The following is a 19,864-nucleotide window of genomic DNA, read 5'->3' as shown; positions in this document are numbered from 1 at the left end:
TCACTCTGAAGATTCAAGGGAAAGGCAGCAGAGAGCAACAACTTACTAGGTTTATTCTTTCTATGGAACTAAAATGGGAAAGGAGTGTGTATTAGTTTCCTATTGCTCCTATAACAAATTATCACAAACTTGGTGCCTTAAAACAACACAAAATAATTACCTGACAAGTCTGCAGATCGAAAGCCTACAGCAGTTAGGCAAGGCTATGTTCCTGCTGGAGGTTCTAGAGGAGAATCCATTTCCATGACTGTTTCAGCTTCTGCAGGTGATTTAAGCTCTTCCATTCACAGCCTCACTTCACTCCAACCTCTGCTTTCATCATTATGTCGCCTCTGAGTCTGCCCCCTGCTACACCCTCTTATAAGAACCCTGGGATTACAGTGGACCAACCAATAATACAGAATAATCTTGTTATCTCAAGATGCTTAACTGAATAACATTCAAGAAGCTCCTTTAATCATGTCAAGTAACGTATTCAAAGTTCCATGGCTTAGGAGGTGGACATCTTTCAGGGCCATTATTAGCCTACCACAGGGTGCTCAAAGAATTTCGCTTTACACAGGACCACTTGATAGAGTAGGCAGGGGGTTGAGGCAGAAGAGTAGACAGAAATTAAAAGTGGACATTTAATTGCCAAGTTCCTACCATCAGGAAAATTACCAAATAGGGGCCAAATCTGGATAATGGGAAGCAATTATTGCACTGCAGTGCTTGAGAAAGCATGACTATTTTCCAAAACATGGCTCCAGAAAGTCACTTGAGCTCACTGTGTCTTGACTGGAACTATGCAAACTTGATTATTGATGATTTTAAGTGATAACAGCACAAACAAAAAAGAGAGAATTGAGAAGATGCTCAAGCTAATTGAGATTGTGTGCTTAGTCAAAACAACTTATATCACTCTCCCCTCAATTGCCTGGATCTTAAAAAGTCATTTTTCTTTCAGTTTCTAAATTACCTAGATAATCTCTTCAACTATCCCCTTCCTTTTGTCCACATAGATGGGATCACATACAAGCTAGGATCTGAACATACAGAAAAAAAAACAAACATGAACTATAATATATTAGGATGTTACCATTACCTGGAGACACTTTTGCAGATTTCATATAACACTGAGTGATATTCTTAGCAAAATTCACACTTGGTATGCTCAATTTCAATATGAACTCAATATTTGAGAAAAAGGAAATTAAATCAGCATTTGGGTAGTTGTTTTCTTTTCTGATCTACACCAGACTGGTGTGTCTGGATCCTGTGATCAAGAAAGAATGTCATTATCCTGGTTTTTGTCTGTGACCTGTCAGAGAGGACGATTGGGTTTGAGCTGAAAGGCAACACATATGCTTCTGAAATGCTTAATTGTAGCAACACAGAAACATTAAATAAGCTTCACATTGAAAATGTTGTCAGTTCTCTTCCTAAGCCCTTCACTGTTAAAACCAGGCAAAAAATAGATGGTTGAGCAAAGGCTCATTTCTCCAATGTTCTCAGAAGCCCGTTTGCCATTCTTAGCTTAGCTGCACTGCCGATTTTGTGCTAAGGCTGGTGAGCAGAAAAATGCTGTACAATCCCTCACAGTAAAAATCAATTGTCGGCTTTGCATTTTTCTGGAGCATTATACTACAATATTGTTGATCTGATTCTTTTGCTTTAAATGAAAAATCCTTCAGGGAAGTTTTGTGTATGCTAAACAAGATCTCAGTAGGATCAGATAATATGGGATATGCATGAATGGAAAGAAAGAGAGAGAGACATGCTAATGCAGATTAGAAATTATTCAGCTGAGACTTTCATTTATTGAGGCACATAATATAAAAATGCCACTCTCTCAACTGCATTTTATTGTGATTTTTCAAAAGCTTTGAGGAAAACTTATTCTTAGAACAAAACCATTTAAGAAATTATCCGACAATCTTATGGGAACTCCCCTGTAGGTAACTAACCATTCTGTGTCTGCACTCCTCCTACCAGACAGGGTAGATGTGGTTTCTTTAATTCCATAGTTGTCAGACTTCCATTCAGCTCGATTTCTGATGGTTCTGAGTGATGGTTGTTGTATATTTTAGTTGTAATATTCATGTGGTTGTGTGAAGAGGAGAGCCATGTCCGCCTACACTACCATCTTTACCAGAAGTTTTTAATCTTTGCAGGCTAGAATGGAGTGGCAAGAAATATTCAACATCATGAAAAGCAGGGACCTACAGCCAAGATTGCTCTACCCAGCAAAGACATTATTTAGAATTGAAGTCCAGATAAAGAGTTTACCAGAAAAAGAAAACGTTAAAGGAGATCATCATCACCCAACTGTTATTACATGAATCTTAAAGGGACTTATTTAAGAAGAAGATCAAAACTACAAACAATAAAGTGGCAAAAATACAAATCTATCAGCAACTGAATCTAAAAAACAACTAAGTAAACAAGAAGAAGAGAGACAGAATCATGGATACAGAGAGGGTTTTGATGGTTGCCAGATGGGAGGGAGGTGTGGGGCAGTGAGCGAAGAGGTGAGGGTATTAGGAAGTACAAATAGGTAGTCACAGGATAGTCATGGGGATGTAAAGTACAGTATAGGAAATTGTGTAGCCAAAGAACTTATATGCATGACCCACAGACATGAACAATGGGAAAGGGGGGGAATTGCCTTAGGGAGTGGGGCCTGATGGGTAGAGGGGGAAAATCAGAACAACTATAATAACTTAATCAATAAAAGACAGTTTTTCTAAAAAGCCAATAAAAAATAAAAACAAAACCATTTAACTCTCCAGAAGTCAGGATGAGAAACCAAATTTAATATGGGTTTACCACAAATATTAGTCTATACTATTTCAATTTTTATACTGCACAAACTTTGAAGGTAACACTTAAACAACAGTGGATATGATTATCATTGATTTTATCTGGTTAACCAAAGAGTAATTGATTTTTAAAGAGGTCTTTAAAAAAAGACATATAAAGAATATTATCAAAGAGGTACAAATAACAAAAAAGAACCCAACAGATATAGAAGTTGAAAAGTACAGTAACTGAAGTAAAAATTTTACTGGAGTATCTTAAGAATAGTTTTGAACTGGCAGAAGAAAGAATTAACAAATGTTAAGGTAGATCAATAAAGCATATCTAGTTCAAATACCAGAGAAGAAAAAGATTGAAGAAAAGTGAACAGAGCCCCTAAGAAATATGGGATGCTGCTAAATGCACCAACACACATGCAGCTGGAGTACTAGAGAGAGGTAAGGGGGATGGGGGAGAAGAAAAATATTTAAAAGAATAATGGTCAAAAAACTCCCCAGATTTATTGAAAAACATTACTCTGTCCATCCAGGAAGCTCAATGAACTCCAGAGAGCCTAAATGCAAAGAGATTCACACATACGTTATAATAAAAATGCTGAAAATCAAAGACAAGAACTCTTGAAAGCAGCAAGAGAAAAATGTCCTTCACTTATAAGGGAACCTTAATAAGATGAATAACTAACTTCTTATCAGAAAAAAGAATTCAGAGGTAGTGAGATAATATATCCAACGTGCTCAAAGAAAGAAAGGTCAACCAAGAATCTGATATTCAGCAAAGCTGTCTTTGAAGGTTGAATGTGAAATATGAAATTCCAAGATAAGCAAAAACTAAGAAAAAGTTTTGCTAGAACACAAAATACTAGAGGAAATTTAGTATTTATTTAATACTAAATAAAAATACTAAAGTAAATTTTTCATGCTGAAAGCAAGTAACTCTAAATGGTAATTTGAATCACACAAATAAAAAAAGAACATCAGTAAAGGCGATTATGTAATTACAAAAGACAACTTAAATGTAATTTTCTTCTCCTTTCTTCTCTCTGCTAATTTAAAAAGCAATTTTTGGCTTGCACATAATATGTATGTAATGTATTCTTGGCCCAATAACATAATAACTTAGTATCTTTGCCAATAAAATCACAGAGATGTGTAAAAGCAAATTTCTACAAAACTGGCTCAAAAGAAATGATTTGAATAGACCTATAAAAACTAAAGTGATTTAAATTAGTAATTTAAAAAAAAACACTCACAAAGAAAACTCCATGTCTAGTTAGCTTCACTGCTGAATTCTACACACATTTAAGGAAGAATTAATACTAATACTTGAGTATTACTTCAAAATTACACACTAGGAGAGGAGGACACACTTTCCAATTCACTCTTTGAAAACAGTATTATCCTCATATCAAAACTAGACAATGATATCACAAGAAAACTAAGGATCAATAATCCTTATGTCTATGAACTCAAAAAACTTCAACCAAATACTAACAAACAGAATCCAGTAAAAATATAAAAAGAATTGAACACCACTACCAAATGGGAATTTCCTCCAGGAATGCAAGGTTAGTTTAACATCCAAAAATCAGTAATGTAATGTACCATATTAATAGACTAAAAAACCAAACTTACATGATTATCTCAATAAATATGGAAAATTCAACACTTTTTCATGATGAAAACACTCAATAAGACCTCTGGTTCCTGATCCAGCATATAAGGAGCTTTGATGTCATTACTGTCCTACAAACAAATAATAAGTTGAACAAACTGAAAAATGTACAGCTCTTTTCAGATCTTTCAGATAAAATCAGAGGGAAAACCAATGCCCCCAAATTGGAGAGACATGGAGGTGGGTACAGATATTCAAAACTTACCAAAGCAGAAACCTTGCAGGATACAAGATCAACACACAAAACTCTCTTTTGTTCTATATATTTGTAATGAACATTCCAAAACTGAAATTAAGAAAGCAATTCATTTTACAATAGCATAAAAATAAACTACTTAGGAATAACTTTAACAAAATAATTACAACATTTATACTTTAAAATTACAAAATATCAGTGACAGAAATTTAAAAAGGTCAAAATAAATGGAAAAACTACCTCATGTTCATGGGTAGAAAATATAATATTGTTAAGATGGCAATGCTCTCCAAATTAATCTATAATATTCAATGCAATCTGTGTCAGAATGTCAAGTGATTTCTATATAGAAATTAACAAAGTGATTATAAAATGTGCATGGAATTTCACATGATTCAGAATAGCCAAAACAGTCTTGAAAAAGAAAGGCTAACACTTCCTGATTGCAAAACTTACTCCAAAGCAATGAACAGTTTGAAAATTGAAGTATTTCATGAGAATTGACATACAAGAACTGTCCAGAAGGCATCCAGCCATGTAATAGAACAAATAAAGACATTTATTGAAGAGGATACAAGGTAAAGAAACATTGTACACCAGACAATGATGCCTCAGTCTCCTTCAGAGTAGACACCTTGGGACCTCACACAGTTCTTCTGATCACTATCAGCTGTCCCATCCTATTTTCCTGAATCTCATCGATGATCTGAAATCTCTTCCCTTTCAAAGGCGATTTTAGTTTTTTGGAAAAGGCAGAAGTCACAGGGCACCAAATCTGGGCTGTAGTGGGACTGAGTCACCTGGGTGATTTGATGTTGTGCCAAAAAACTCTGCACAGAATGTGATGTATGAGCGAGCACACTGTCGTAATGAAGCTGCCAATCACCAGTTGCTTATAGCTGTGGCCTTCTGAATCATCCAAGTAGTTTTTGCAGAGGGATGTTCAAGCTTAACACAAAATTTGGTACAGATCCGTTGCTCTCACTCAGTTATTTTGAATGCAACAGCCACACAGTACACATGCTCACTCAATGGCATCTATTGCCCCAGTGACCAGTACAGTGAAGTTGTCGTTGTTCATGCATGTGAATTCCAGTCCATTCTCCTTGACTGCCTGGTTTTATCAATGTCACACAAACAGTTCTCATTGTATTAATAGTGACTGCACTTTTTCTGGACAGACCTCACACAAGTCAATGAAACAAAATTGAGAGTACAGAATTAAACTGTCATGCATATAGTCAAGTGATTTCCAACAAAAATGCCAAGATAATTTAAAGAGGAAAGAATAGCTTTTCAAAAATTTCTGCTGTCACAATTAGATATTAATATGTAAAAGAATGAAGTAAGACCTTTACTTCACACCATATACAACTATAAACTCAAGATGGATCAAAAACTAAATGTAAGAGCTAAAATTATGAAACTCTTTGAAGAAAACACAGTGTTACCTCTTCATGACCTCGGATATAGCGTTGGATTCTTATCTGACACCAAAAATACAAGCAACAACAAAACAATAGGTCAACTGTACTTCTTAAAAATTCAAAACTTTTGTGCTTCATAGACTACTGTCAAAAAGTGAAAAGACAACCGCAGAATAGAAAATATCATATATCTCATAAGAGACTTCTATGGAGTAATTTTTAAGAACTCTTAAAAAGTCAATAATAAAAAGGCAAGCAACTCAAATTTAAAAATGAGTAAAGTATCTGAATAGATATTTTTTAAAAGAAGATGACAAAAAATTCATGAAAAACTGCTCGACATGATTAGTCAACAGAAAAATGCAAATCATTTCACACTCAGTAAGATGGCTAGAATCCAATAGTAAGAGTAACAAGTAGTAGGAAGGATGTGAAGAAATCAGAACTCTCATACACTGCTGATGGTCTAGCCACTTTGCAAAAACAGTCTTCTAGTTCCTCAAATGGTCCAAGATGGTTACCACATGTCCCAGCAATTCTACTACTCCCAAGAGAATTAAAAAATATGTCAACACAAAATATATGAATATGCACAGTAGCATTATATATAATAATGAAAAAGTAGAAACAACCCAAATGTCTATTAACTGATACATGAATAAAAAATATTGTATATCCATACAAGGGAGTATTATTTAGCAATAAAAAGTAATGAAATACTAACACATGCTACAACATGAATGAACCTTGAAAACATTATGCTAAATGAAAGAAACCATTCAGAACATTATGTCATTTCATTTATAAGAGATGTCCACAGAAGGCAAATCTATAGAGACAGAAAGGAGATCAATGTTCCTTATGGCTGGAGGGATGAGATGGGAGTACAGGGGGAATGATGGCTAAAGAGCGGGGGGTTTCTTCCTGAGGAGAACAAAGTGGTCTACGATAGATGGTGGCGATGGTTGTTCATATTCATCAATATACTAAAGATCATCGAATTGTACTTTTATAGTTGCTATGCTAGAAATCAGCACAGGATGTTCTGGAAGCTGATGAGACGGTTAGGAAAAGCTTTGTGGAAGAGGTGGTGCTTGAGCTGAATCCTAAAATACAGGTAAAATTTGGTCTGCTGAAGAGAGAGAATAGATCATGTAAAATGACAGAAGAAAGAGCATGTTAACACCAAAGAGGACAACATTTGGGGGAAGTAGTAAAATTGAAAGTTGCACTATTGCATTTTTATTCATATGCAATATATAAGTATGTTTTAAGCAAAAACATATGCTGTTATAAAAGAAATTTTGAATGACCAGAGCCTTGTATAATTGGCTGCAATAACAGTTAAGAGGTATAGCTCTTATATATTTTATATATATATATATATATATATATATATATATATATATATATATATATCTTAAATTCATAAATTACCCATCCTCTTCCACCACTCCCTTCCAGAAATCCTGTTCTTACTTGTCCTATCTTTCTTATCTCACCTGGTAGTCGTAAGTCAGAAAGGTAAGAATTAGGTTTAAAAAAAAAAGATTTAAGAGGCATAGCATATTATTAAGCTAGTACAAAAAAATTGCATATTTACTGAAATATGCAAAACTTGCCCCATAGGTTGAAATGAGCACATGGACAAATAGCAAACAATTGTTTTCAAACAAGAACATTTACACAATAGACTTCTACAAAGCAGAAAGAAAGAAGGAGCTCCTACCCTTTGCAACAGCATGGATGGAACTGGAAAGCATTATGCTAGTGAAATAAGCCAGGCAGTGAAAGACAAATACCATATGATATCACCTTTAACAGGAACCTAAACAATAAAACAAACAAACAAGCAAAATATAACCAAAGACACTGAAATAGAGAACAGGCTGACAGTGACCAGAGGGGAGAAAGGAAGAAATTTCAGAAGAAAAGGGGAAGGGTTTACAGGAACAAGTATAAAGGACACATGGACAAAAACTAGGGGGTGTGTGGAAATGGAAGGGAGGTGGGGAGCACTGGGGGGGTGGGCTGGGATAGGAGTAAAAGGCAGAAAACTGTACTTGAACAACAATTAAAATAATAATAAGAAAAAACAGTGGCAAAGGGCATTCAGAGAGAAGTGTGTATGAAAACCATGGATGTATTTGTAGCTGTTACAAGATATGTAGTTGCTTTTGTGGCTGTTTAGTGATTTTTAATTTTTCAAGTTCTTTAAATGTGCTTCCAAAAAACAGTATTTTTAAAATAAGTTTTGAAATACACGAGGGCTGAGATATTGCTTTCACTTACAGGGTTTATTAGAATAATTAAGGCTAACTGCAACAACAGACAAATCTCTATATCTCAGGGACTGAATACAATAAAGGCTGATTTCTTGCTTATATAAAATCTGATATAATTTCCCCTTGAAACCATGTCACCTGGAGTGTGTATCTTCCTATGAAAGAGAGAAATAGAAGAAACATCAAGTCTTGCCCAGAAGTTTCACCCATTACTCCTGTTCCCAGTCTATTTGGTCAGAACTAACTAGTCACATGGCCCCAGTCAAACTCGAAGGAGGCTGAGAATGGAGGGAGCACATGGAATATTTAGTGAGCATTAACCGACCCTGTTACATATGTATAATGAAGGACACAAGGCTAAAGGCTGGGAGACCACTGCCTCGGACTGGCAGTAAGTCAGTAGTAACATTGTAGGAGTGTGACACACACAAGATGGGTGAATTTGTGGTGATAAAAGGAAGATGAAAGGAAGAGAGGAAGCCAGAAAAGCTAAAATACCTGGCTGACAGTTTGAGCTGTAAATGCCCATCTCAGAAATTACTCAAGCCATTTAATTTCTCCCTTTAAGTCTACTGGAGAGTGGGCTGGGTAAAATAAAGCAGTAAATGTATGAAAGGACAGAGACGTTTTGTTTGTAAAAGCCCAGTAGAGAAATAGAAACTCCTAATGAAATGAAGGTGGAATTCACTCATCCATACTACTCTTGATTTTTACTCTGGCAAACACCTGAATGAATGAATAAATAAATAAATAAATAAATGCACAATATTTAAGTGTATGTACATCATTTCTGTCCCACAATTCACTATAATTGTCCAGAGCCGAGGGTTGTCTGTATAGACTCATTGTATAGAAATGTTGGATGACCACTGTGACTTTTAATAACTAATACAAGATGACTCTTTTGAGGAAACCAGTCCGTTCCATTCTCCCACAGGAATTCTCCAGGAAGGCCAGCCAGGTTTTCTCCTTTCCCCTCAGAAAGCACAATACAGTATGTCAAAATTTGCAGTGATAACAGCATTGGAAAGCCAAGCCGGGAGAGAGGAAAAGAGAAAGTGCAGTCATTACTTATTCTGCTTCTGTTCAAAGCACAAGTTGCCTCTAATAATTCAGCAGGAGCAAAAATTGTCCTCAGGCCATTATCTCCACCCAGCCAATGTCTAATGCTTAATAAATAGTCAACAGCTTGTTTTCTGTGGCTTAAATAAGACCCAAGTGAACCTAGGGTTTTCTCTTCCTGATCATAAACCTATAACATGTGGCAGTAATGCACTTTTACTTGAGCTTAACTGAAAATTTAATCTCCTTTGAAATCTTTAAAATGCTCCAGCAATGTGAATGAAGTCATTAACTAGAATAATTCAGAACAGTTCTCTTTCTACCCAATGGATTATATGAGAGACTGTCAAAAGTGACAAGTGGATATGTGGCCCACCGGACCCTTTATGCAACTGGGACACATACCTCCTAAATTCTAATATGAAGGAAATAGCTCCTTATTTCTGGTCCTGCAATTACTTTCCCCCCATAAGTCTGTGTCTCTCAAGGAACAAGATGTGTTTTATGCCATTTTACATCTCCAGTATCTGACTGGCACTGTCAGAAGCACAGAGTAGATTTCACCTCTGATCCTGGCTTGTCTGATGCATAGTAAATTTTGTTAAATGAATGAATGAATGGTGTCAGAGGTCAAAAGTCTATGAGTAGTTCCTGTACTCCTGGAGTTTAAAATTTTGTCAATGAAACAGAACTATCACACGAATCATGAGACTATAATATTGAGAGTACAAATAACTATGTATGACATAGCTAATTAAATATTAAGATGCAAAAAGAAATTCATGGAAAGGAGAGATGAGTGCAGGCTGGAATGACTGAGGAAAGTTGTATGGGTGATATGAATCTAACCAGAACGATCCACCAGGTAAAGGGATAGCACCACCAGGGGAGTATCAGAGGAAAAGTGATAGAAATTCACATGAGGAATGTAGGAAGATAGAGGAATTGTGAGAAATAGGGCTAGAGAAATAAAATAGGATCAAAATATGGAAGGGCCTTTGGGGTATATTACAGAAAAGAGGAACCCCTTGAAGCTGTGAAACATGGAAATGATAGAACTAAAGTTAAGTATTAAAGATCTTTGAGGAAGAGGACCAGAAAGTTGACTCCTCACTATATCTTCAGCACCATCAACAACCACTCCTAACTCATATATTTTATTACCCAATACAGCGAAGTGCCTATACACAGTGTATTATTTCCCACCTCCAAGTCATTGCTAAAACTATCCCCTCTGTCTGGAAGGCCCTTCTTTACCTCTCCACTTTTACCCACACACACCCAAGCATTCCCCCAGGTTCTTCTCTTAACTTATGTGTCCAAACTCTGTTCATTCACCTATTTGTTAATACAATAACAGTTTTTAACTCTCTGTCTACTGGGCATCCAATACTCTGCCAAGAATTAAAATATAGCATTAAACTAAGCAGGCAAGATACCTACCTTCACAAAGTTTAGATTTTTGGTGGGAGGAGCCAACATAACCAGAAAATAAAAAAGTAATGATGACCATTCTGTAATTAGTAGGATGATGTGGAGTAGATTAATGGCAAGGAGGTATGATAGAGTCCACACAAATGCACTTGCATATCTTCAAACATCTCTTACCCCTTTTGTTTTCTAGGCACATATCTAGACTACATTTCTCAGTTTCTTTTTGCATCCAGGTCTGGCCTTTCCAGCTAATGGAATGTGAATGGAAGTGATATGAGCCATTTCTGGGACAAAGATATGGGTATGTCTCATCCATTCTGACAGCTGAATACAGATACAAGATCCAGGTGGATAGCCACAAGATGAATCTTTGAATTTGTGCATCAAGGGAGCCACTTGCCCTGACTGGGTAGCTCAGTTGGTTAGAGCATCATCCTGATATACCAAGGCTGTGTGGACAATCCCTAGTTAGGGCAAATATAAGAATTAACCAATGAATGCATAAATAAGTAAAACAACAAGCTGATCTCTCTCTCTCTCTCTCTCTCTCTCTCTCTCTCTCTCTGTTCCCCTTCCTCTCTCTAAAAATAAAAGAGAACCACTTGCCACTTAAGAACACCCACCTGGGACTATTCCATGAGTGGCAAATAAAATTCACTGTACATAAGGCACTACACACATTGGAGTTTATCTGTGACCATAGCCTAAGCTGTCTGAACTAACAGAGAACAAGTTAGCTAGGGTGGTCCAGAAAGGCCTCTGCAAGGAGGCGGTGCTGGTTGTGAATAAAGAATGAGAAGGAACCAGCCAAGCCAATAGCAGGAGCTCTCCTGGCAGAGCAAACGGCAAGAGTAAGGTTCTGAGCCAAGAGAGCAAAGCATGTTAGAAGAGCAAAAAAGTTTAAAAACAAACCCCAGAGAGGCTAGAATGTAGTGAATAGGAGAAGAGTGGAATTGGGTGAGGCTGAGGAAGTAGACAGGAGTCAGATCATTCTCAGCCATCAGCACCTCCTGGAAGCTCCATCTCAAACACTTAACCATGGTCATTAGCAACTCAGTTCAGTGACCATTTTTGGAGCCCCCAGAATGACCTGAGCCTGCAACTATCACTACTTCTTTTATCATCTTATGATTCTCTACCTATGTCGTAGTTACCTCTAGGTGATGAACTATCTGAAAAAACAACCCATTCATTTTAGTACCTCCAGCATGTTTGTCAATGTGTATAGATAGTCGGTCAAAATTCCTGGTATAGATGGATAAAATGGTGATGTTTCAGGTCTCCATTGTGACAATGGCTGGGACTAGCATGATGATAGTTGTGTTAGGGAGCAAAGAAGGATTCTAACACAGAACTCATCTCCGTAAACATTGCGACTTTTACCAGTGTGCTTTAACCTCCTTTCAAGAAGTACCCCCTCCTCCCACTCACCTCTCCTTCAGATTCTTTCTGAGGATGACCCAGTTCTAACTAAGATTTCTTCCAGATAACAGGTTTTTGGGAGCCTTCATTAAAGAGGAAGTTTCCCCTTCCATGAAAATGACTAGAAACAGTGAAAAGACACAATTTGAAGCTGAAGGCCCCCTGCCAATACAGTGACCCAGTTAGGAGCCAAAACAAAGAACAGATAAATCAGGGGAATAAAAGTCTCCCCATCACGCCCTTTCATCTTCAACTCACTGCACTGGTTTTCAAATTGAGGAGCTAATTTAATTCCCTAGAATAGGAAAATATGAGCCCTTACCTTACAAGTTCTTCCCCGAGAAGTGGAGATGTAATTTTATTCACTTTAATGATGTGAACATTGGCGTGGGTTGGGTGTTGGAGGGTACAACACAATACTGGTGTGGTAAGGAAAAGAAAATTATATTATTTAGGGAACCAGTTTTTAAGTATTTCTACTGAATTTCCCCCTAATAGAAAAGAGCAAAAGGATACACTTTAGGTTCTGGGATCAGAGCTTAAAGCAGACACAAGAAAACTTGAGCATTTTTAAAGTTTCTTGTTTTATCTTTAAAACTACTGCAAAATATTTATCACACATACACACTCCTCCATGTTTGCATTAAGATTTAATATTCTGTCTATCAAATCTTTGAGTAAAATCAACAAGACAAACACCATGAAGCTTATTAGTGCCTCAAGTACTAATACCACCCAAGATTATTATTAACCCCAAAGCCTGAGTAACCCTATATCAAAGCCTTGTTCCATGATATCCACCCTTGCAAATTCCAATTAGGCCTGTGTAGGGGTTCAGGCTACCTGCCATAAGTTTCTATGAGAGAGTGGAAGAGCAGATTCCCAAGTACCTATATTTTAACACAATCTCACTTGAGCATCCTTAGAAGTCTGTTAGGAAAGATGCTGGAGATAGGGGAGGGCAGAATTTACCACCATGCCACTGTTGATAGCCATTGATAATAAAGCAAAAATTTACAGAGGCATTATGGCTTATTTCTTTATAATCCATGGATAAGACATGAGGGCAGAGCATTTGAAATGATTGGCAGTGGTTGTTTACTGTGGCTCTTAGTGTCCGAGGCTTCTGTTTCTTGTGGGCCTCATCCATTTCCTCTGTCCTGCTACTGCCTGATATACATTCTCCTTCTGGCCCTCAGGACTCCAGAATGAGGCATGGCTAGTTATTCTTACCTCACTTGAAACTTCTGGGTGTGGCAGACCACAAGATGATTGTAGGTTTTAATACATTTTTGTCCAAATAAAATGTTTTTTTTTCTGTTGCTCTAACAAATCATCATTGTCACTGCAGACAAACACTACTCTCAATACCTACTTTTGCAGTTCTGTCAATGCATTAAGGAAACAAAACCTTACAACACTGTAGCACTGCGCACTATAGAAAAGTATTTTATAATTTCCATATCTCTTGTTGTTTTCTTTCCAACATTTTTGCCCGAAGACCTGCCAACCTGTTGATATTCAGCTCCAGACTCCATGATTTTTCTTTTCTAGGAAATGCCAGGGAGCATTCTGTCCATGTCCCCTTCAGTGACCACTGCTGACAATAAGGCTCCTGCCCAAGAAACACGTGCCCTTGTGAAATAGCAGCAAACGTGCTTTCCTATTTCTCAGTAGTGTTGTACTGATGTGAACCTGAGAATCAGCACCCAAGGACTCTCTTTTTTGTTTTTACTTTACATATGAAAAGACTGAAATTCCTATAGATTATGGACTTTTAGTGAGCCAAAGAACACACCTATTGGCCCAATAGCTCATCCACAGAAAGGTTGTCGGAAGACCTGACAATACGCCAATGTTTTAGAGCCATTTGCTTTGAAATTTCTTAATGGTGTCCATTTCTGATCCTTCTTTATGTTTTTGTAACAAAAGGTGAAGAGTCATGTAATATATTTTTGAAGAATGCAAAAATAAAAATCACTCCGAACAGGGAAACATAAGCTTTGTCATACAGTCACAAAATGATGATGATGTCACCGAAGTAGCACTGGTGAGGAAATTGTGAGAAAAATTATTACTATATTTTAACTTCCACAGTTGATGCTTCTCAAAACATTCTCTAGTAACCTATTGATTTTTTCTTCAGTGACTCCAGCTAAATTTTTAAAGTCATATTTATGCTGTATTTTCTCTTGAATGAAACTATTTTCATAATTGTAGAATTTCCTATGTAAATGTAACCCAAGTTGAGATCACTTTGTGATCGGGAATTTTGGCTCTTCCTGGGAGGTGATCTATATGCATGCCTGGGTCTTTTTTGGAGGCAAGGCACCACGCAGAAGACTTGGAAAGAGCTCCTCAGTACACTAGGAGATGATACATGTATATTCTGGCAGAATGGAACACCATAAAGTGTTATCCACGTGTGTTTTCCCACTGCAGGTTTCAGGGTGTTTTAATGGGTTCCTCAGAAGACCTATTTCTTAAGCGAGGCAAGCCACAGCAGAATAGCCAGCAGAGGGGTCAATGAGGATCTTGCTGTTAGCTTCCTCCCCTGACCCTAATGGTGGTCAATGATTTCTGGTTGGCCCGCTAACAAGGCACTTTAGAAAGGAGAAAGTGAGATGGCAATTTTGAACATTTTCTTTGTCAAGCACTTTAGTGAATGTTTTGCATATGATATTGAAGTTAAGACTCACAACAGGTTAATGTATTATTCCCAATTAATTATTGGTAGAAATTGGGTGTAGAAATTGAGGCTCAAAGAGGCAAAATAATTGCCCAAGTTAACATAATGTGTAAGAAATGGACCTGGAATTCAAACTCAAATCTATTTAGTTCCAAAGTTTGTGTTCTTTTTCCACCCTTGCCTTTGTCCACAAGCAATTTTTGAAGGGGCAAACAGAAGAAAAAACTGTGAAGAACTCTAGAAAAAAATGCACATGATCCCCTCCCTTTGGAAGCTGCTCCTGTGGAGCCACCCTGGTCAGAACCGTTGCTACCACGAAAAGCCATGGAGAGTCCTCACTGTTGGCGTTGCTAGGGCAGGCCCAGGCTCCCCACAGGCCTGGGAAACGCCTCTGAGGACTGGCCAAGGGCCACTGTGGCTCTCAGAGACTTCCACCACCCCTCATCCCTCAGGGGGGGGAGGGGATCAGTAACCACAGTCTCATTCGCCATTTATCTGCTTCAGAGAAGGTGCAAAACAGAGAGGTTAAGAATTTCTCCCCAGGAAACTCATAACCAAAAAAATCCGGAAGCCCTACTTTCAAACTGGCACAAACGACAAGGCCCCTCATATATACCCTAATCCTCAGCACCATGGAACTCAGAAAGTCCTTACAAAATGGCTTAGTTCAAGCTTTTAAACATCCATAGTGCCTAGTTTTACCACTCGGTATTCTACCTTTGTATATATCTTCTCTCTCCTTTAGAGTCTACTGACTCTCAGTTCCACAGAACTGGGGCTCTATTTTCTGCATCCTAAATCCAGAACAGTGCCTTGAACATCCTACTAAAAATGCTGATTAACTTAATGAGCATAGGAACAGATAAAAGTGCAAAATCGTACACCTAATTAATGGGAGAGTGGCAACCAGAAATCAAGTCTCTTGATTCCTTGCATTTTCTGTGTGACAAAAGCAAAAAAAGACATATAATATTGGCTTCAAAATAGTTGCACTTTATTATACCTTCCCTCAAAGCATACTAAATATTTTACAGCTGACTTCTCCTTTACCGTTCACATTCCAGTGAAGAGAAATTGTTATTTTTTTCAAAGTACTTCCTGAAGGACTTACGGAGGTAAAGAAGAGAGAACTCACCTTGTCTCATAGCTATATTCAGTTTCAAACACTTCTCTCATGTGCTTTTCAGACCAGTGGTTAAATTTCCCCATTCCCACTCCAAGGCAAAGAAAGTGCTGCTCGTTTTGTCAACAGCAAATAAAACATGGTAGCTGCTTTGCAGTCAGTTCATGTATTCATCTTTCAGCATCTATTATGAATCTATTATGAATCAAGCTGCACTTGGCATATCTGTGAAAGAGCGTGTGAAGCTTTCTTGCAGAACAAAAAACAATAACACTTATATTCATAGATTGTGATATTCTGGGATAGCCATATGTGACGAGTGTGTCTTCAAAATATTTTATTCTGTTGATACATAAAAGGCTTGAAAATGTTGTTTTCTCGGCCTCTGGTGTTCAGGGAGGCTAAAGAGCTGGCAGCCTGGATTCGTTTCTTATTCATATGCAAAAGTTCTATCAGAAACACCCTCCAGACATAAGGAGTTAATCATATCCCCCAGAACAAAAAACTGTGCGCCCTGCTTTTTAAGACCACAGGACGCACTGATCTTTAACAGAAAATGACTGTTCACAGGTTATAAATCCAATAGGGCTTTCCCAGTGCCCAGTTAGGAACTATTTTTAATAGTGCCATGGAATGGAATAAAGTTCTCCTGTCTCTGAACTAGGTCTGGAACATCAACATAGGGTATATTGTGTCAATGAGAGAAGAAATATATATAGGTGTATGTTATTTATTAATACCTCATCTAGTTACAGAAAGCATGTAAGGCATCTTACATAGAGACTTAGAAGAAAAAAATTAAACAGATGAAATAAGCGAGAAAAGTGAAGCCAAAGAAAAGTGAGAGTCACATATAAAATTTATACAGAATTCAAGATGCAAAGTTTTAAGTCAATGTGAGAGTATATGAAGCTAATATTCACATTTCAAAAGTATTTTTAAGTTTACCAAATAATTCATCACTATAGTCCTTTGAATAGTGAGTTTTTTGCATTTGAAATACATTTGTGTCATTGTAGATCACACTTCAGTTTGTCTAAATTTGGCATTTTCAATACTTTCTGCTATGACAGGTATTAAAAGAATCATTTCTATTGCATAAATGTGAGTGCACAGCCATCATTGCCGTGTGTGGTACTGACGACTACATTGGAAACAATCAGAAACAGGAATGAGAAGGCCTGAAACCAGTTGGAGAGCGGCAGCAACACGCACCTCTCCAGTTAGGCCAGGATTCCATGTACTGAGGTTAGGAAGGGAATCACACAGTGTAAGTTCTCATCCTAGCTCCAGATTCATTCTTATCCTCTAAAAAATTTTCATTGTGATAAGCAGTAGGTCATAACCTCCTTGAGAACAGGCCTATTTCACCCCATAGCACCCAGCTCAGCACCTTGCTGCAGGCACCCAAATACAGCAAGCATCCCAAATACTTCCTAAATTCTGCATGGAGAAAGAATGGAACACATCCTTTATTGGCTTCTGAATCCATAGTTCTTACAGTTCAGAATTCTGTAAAGTTTCAGATTCTTTCATGCATTTTAGCTCAGCAGTAAGTTCATTTTGGGGTCCCTCTGATGCTGCAGACTAAGACCTCCGGCAGCTCAGCAGTAACTAACAAGGTCAGGGTTAGGCGGAAAGGGCAGGGAGATGGAGCTTAAGGAGGAGGCAGTTGCTGGGTGAGAATGAGGTGACACAGATGGTCCTGAAATAAAAAATAAACATATGAGGGTCAGATATGCACAATAAGCCACAGTCAGTGCCATGGCTGGTGTCAAGAGAAGCAGGAGGGGCTGCCCTTTGACCTTTTACATATTCATATTTCAAGAAGTAATACTCAGTGGGCAGTTTCACCCCCCTTTCAAGACTGCCTTTAACATTCATTGTAATCCTGAATGTTGGAGTTGTTGCCAAAGAATGATTAAGCAATCCCTCACTCAGAAGTTCTAGGACAGTCCTGGATGCAAGGCAGTCCTGCTATATATATATTCCTTTCATGCCATTTTCCACCATCTGATTTGCTACTTATTCCTTGGACTGTGTATGCATGTGTAGGGAAGAATAACTTATTTTAACTAAAAGAAAGCTTCTTTTTGAGTTTTTACAAAGTCAAAATAAATTCTGAATTTGAGATTCATATCTTTAAAAATGTTCTGGGCTATTCTTATAGGTAGTTTTTATAGTATATTGAAAATAATGTGATCAAGTTAAAAAAAAGTAGTAACATTTTGTTTTATAACAGCCAACATGCTATGAACGCACCTCTTAGTTTTCACATAAATTCCTGGACAAGCTAAATTCACCCCCTACCCCCCACCCCCATGCCAGAAATCTGTGGCATTAATTTTTTCCTTTTTAAAGTTTGTTTTTTGTAATTTTTTGCATTTATTATTGGATAATGATGTTCTACAGAAATATATAAAACACAAGCTGTCTCTTATTCTGTCTGGTGATAAAATGCTCAATTAAAAACAGGTTATATTGAATGCCCCCAGAGTCCTGAGCTGATATCGTATTGTTCAGAATAGTACATGCCACCCTCAGTTATTTCACATGCATCTGTTTTATAGTAGGTGCTAATTAAACATGCATCTTGTGAAGTGACTTCGCATAAGATCATTTTGCAGTTTCTTGTATTATTTATGTAACACTTTGGGATCTGTGGATCACAAATCCTACTATAAATCTTCTTTTTAAAATTATTAATGGATAGTTAGTCCCTCTCTAAAAGTAGTTTTCCAGACATACTTGGGAAACTATTCCAGCATGAATTTAAAAACAGACAAAAGTGCTCTGGCTGGTGTAGCTCAGTGAATTGAGTGCAAGCCTGTGAACCAAAGGGTTGTTGGTTCAATTCCCAGTCAGGGCACATGCCTGGATTTCAGGCCAGTTCCCTGTTAGGGGATCCATGAGAGGCAACCACACATTGGTGTTTCTCTTCCTCTCTTTCTCCCTCCTTCTTCTCTCTAAAGACAAATAAATAAAATCTTTAAAAAGAAAATAGACAAAAGAGCATATTACTAATATATTCTGTGTTATCTATACCCCAGAAGATTTATAAGCCAACACAAATGCTGAGTGTTAGAGACTAATGCCATCTTTTAATTGGTGGTCCACACACTTCCCCTGGAAGTTCATCCAGTCCTACTCCTGGGGGCAAAATCCCCATGAGAAATGTAGTTAAAATGAAGATGATCGATGGCGCATTTGTCTAGTGCCTGGGAGCCGGGGCCTTGCCCAAGGGCTCTGTACGGCCCAAACGTCATACACACTGACCTGGTCTGTGGGTCGCTGCAGGGCTGCCTTTTCTGTGTCTGAGCCTCTTTGCCAAATGCAACTTACATCTGTTGCCACTACTTGTCTCAGAAATGGCTGCTCGCCTTTCCTTGTCCTATTTTTCAGGCAGTGCTATATCGCTATCACGGTTTATCATTCAAGTAAATCATTCTCTGGCTATTTGTGTGGAAGTAGTTTTATAACTTTAGGTAAAGCTCTCAACCACTCTGGGTCTTACTTTCTTTTCCAAAAAGAAAATAAATCAACATTTCTCAGAACACCATACGCACAAAATGAAAAACATCTCACTCAACTCTGTAATCCTCTTGATTCATAATGCATATTAAGCTAGGGAAGGTTCTAAGAAGTCTTGCAACAAAAAAAACTGATTTGGCTTGCTTAACCTGATGTCCCACAAATTCTTTGATATCAGAACCCTTCTCCTGGTAATATGTGACCCTCCTTCAGAGCAAGTGGGAA

Source organism: Artibeus jamaicensis, unplaced genomic scaffold (genome assembly GCF_021234435.1).
Source record: "Artibeus jamaicensis isolate MK-2021 breed Jamaican fruit bat unplaced genomic scaffold, CSHL_Jam_final contig_482, whole genome shotgun sequence".
Lineage (NCBI taxonomy): Eukaryota > Metazoa > Chordata > Mammalia > Chiroptera > Phyllostomidae > Artibeus > Artibeus jamaicensis.
The sequence above is the reverse complement of the archived record's forward strand: the minus strand, read 5'-3'. Positions refer to the sequence as shown.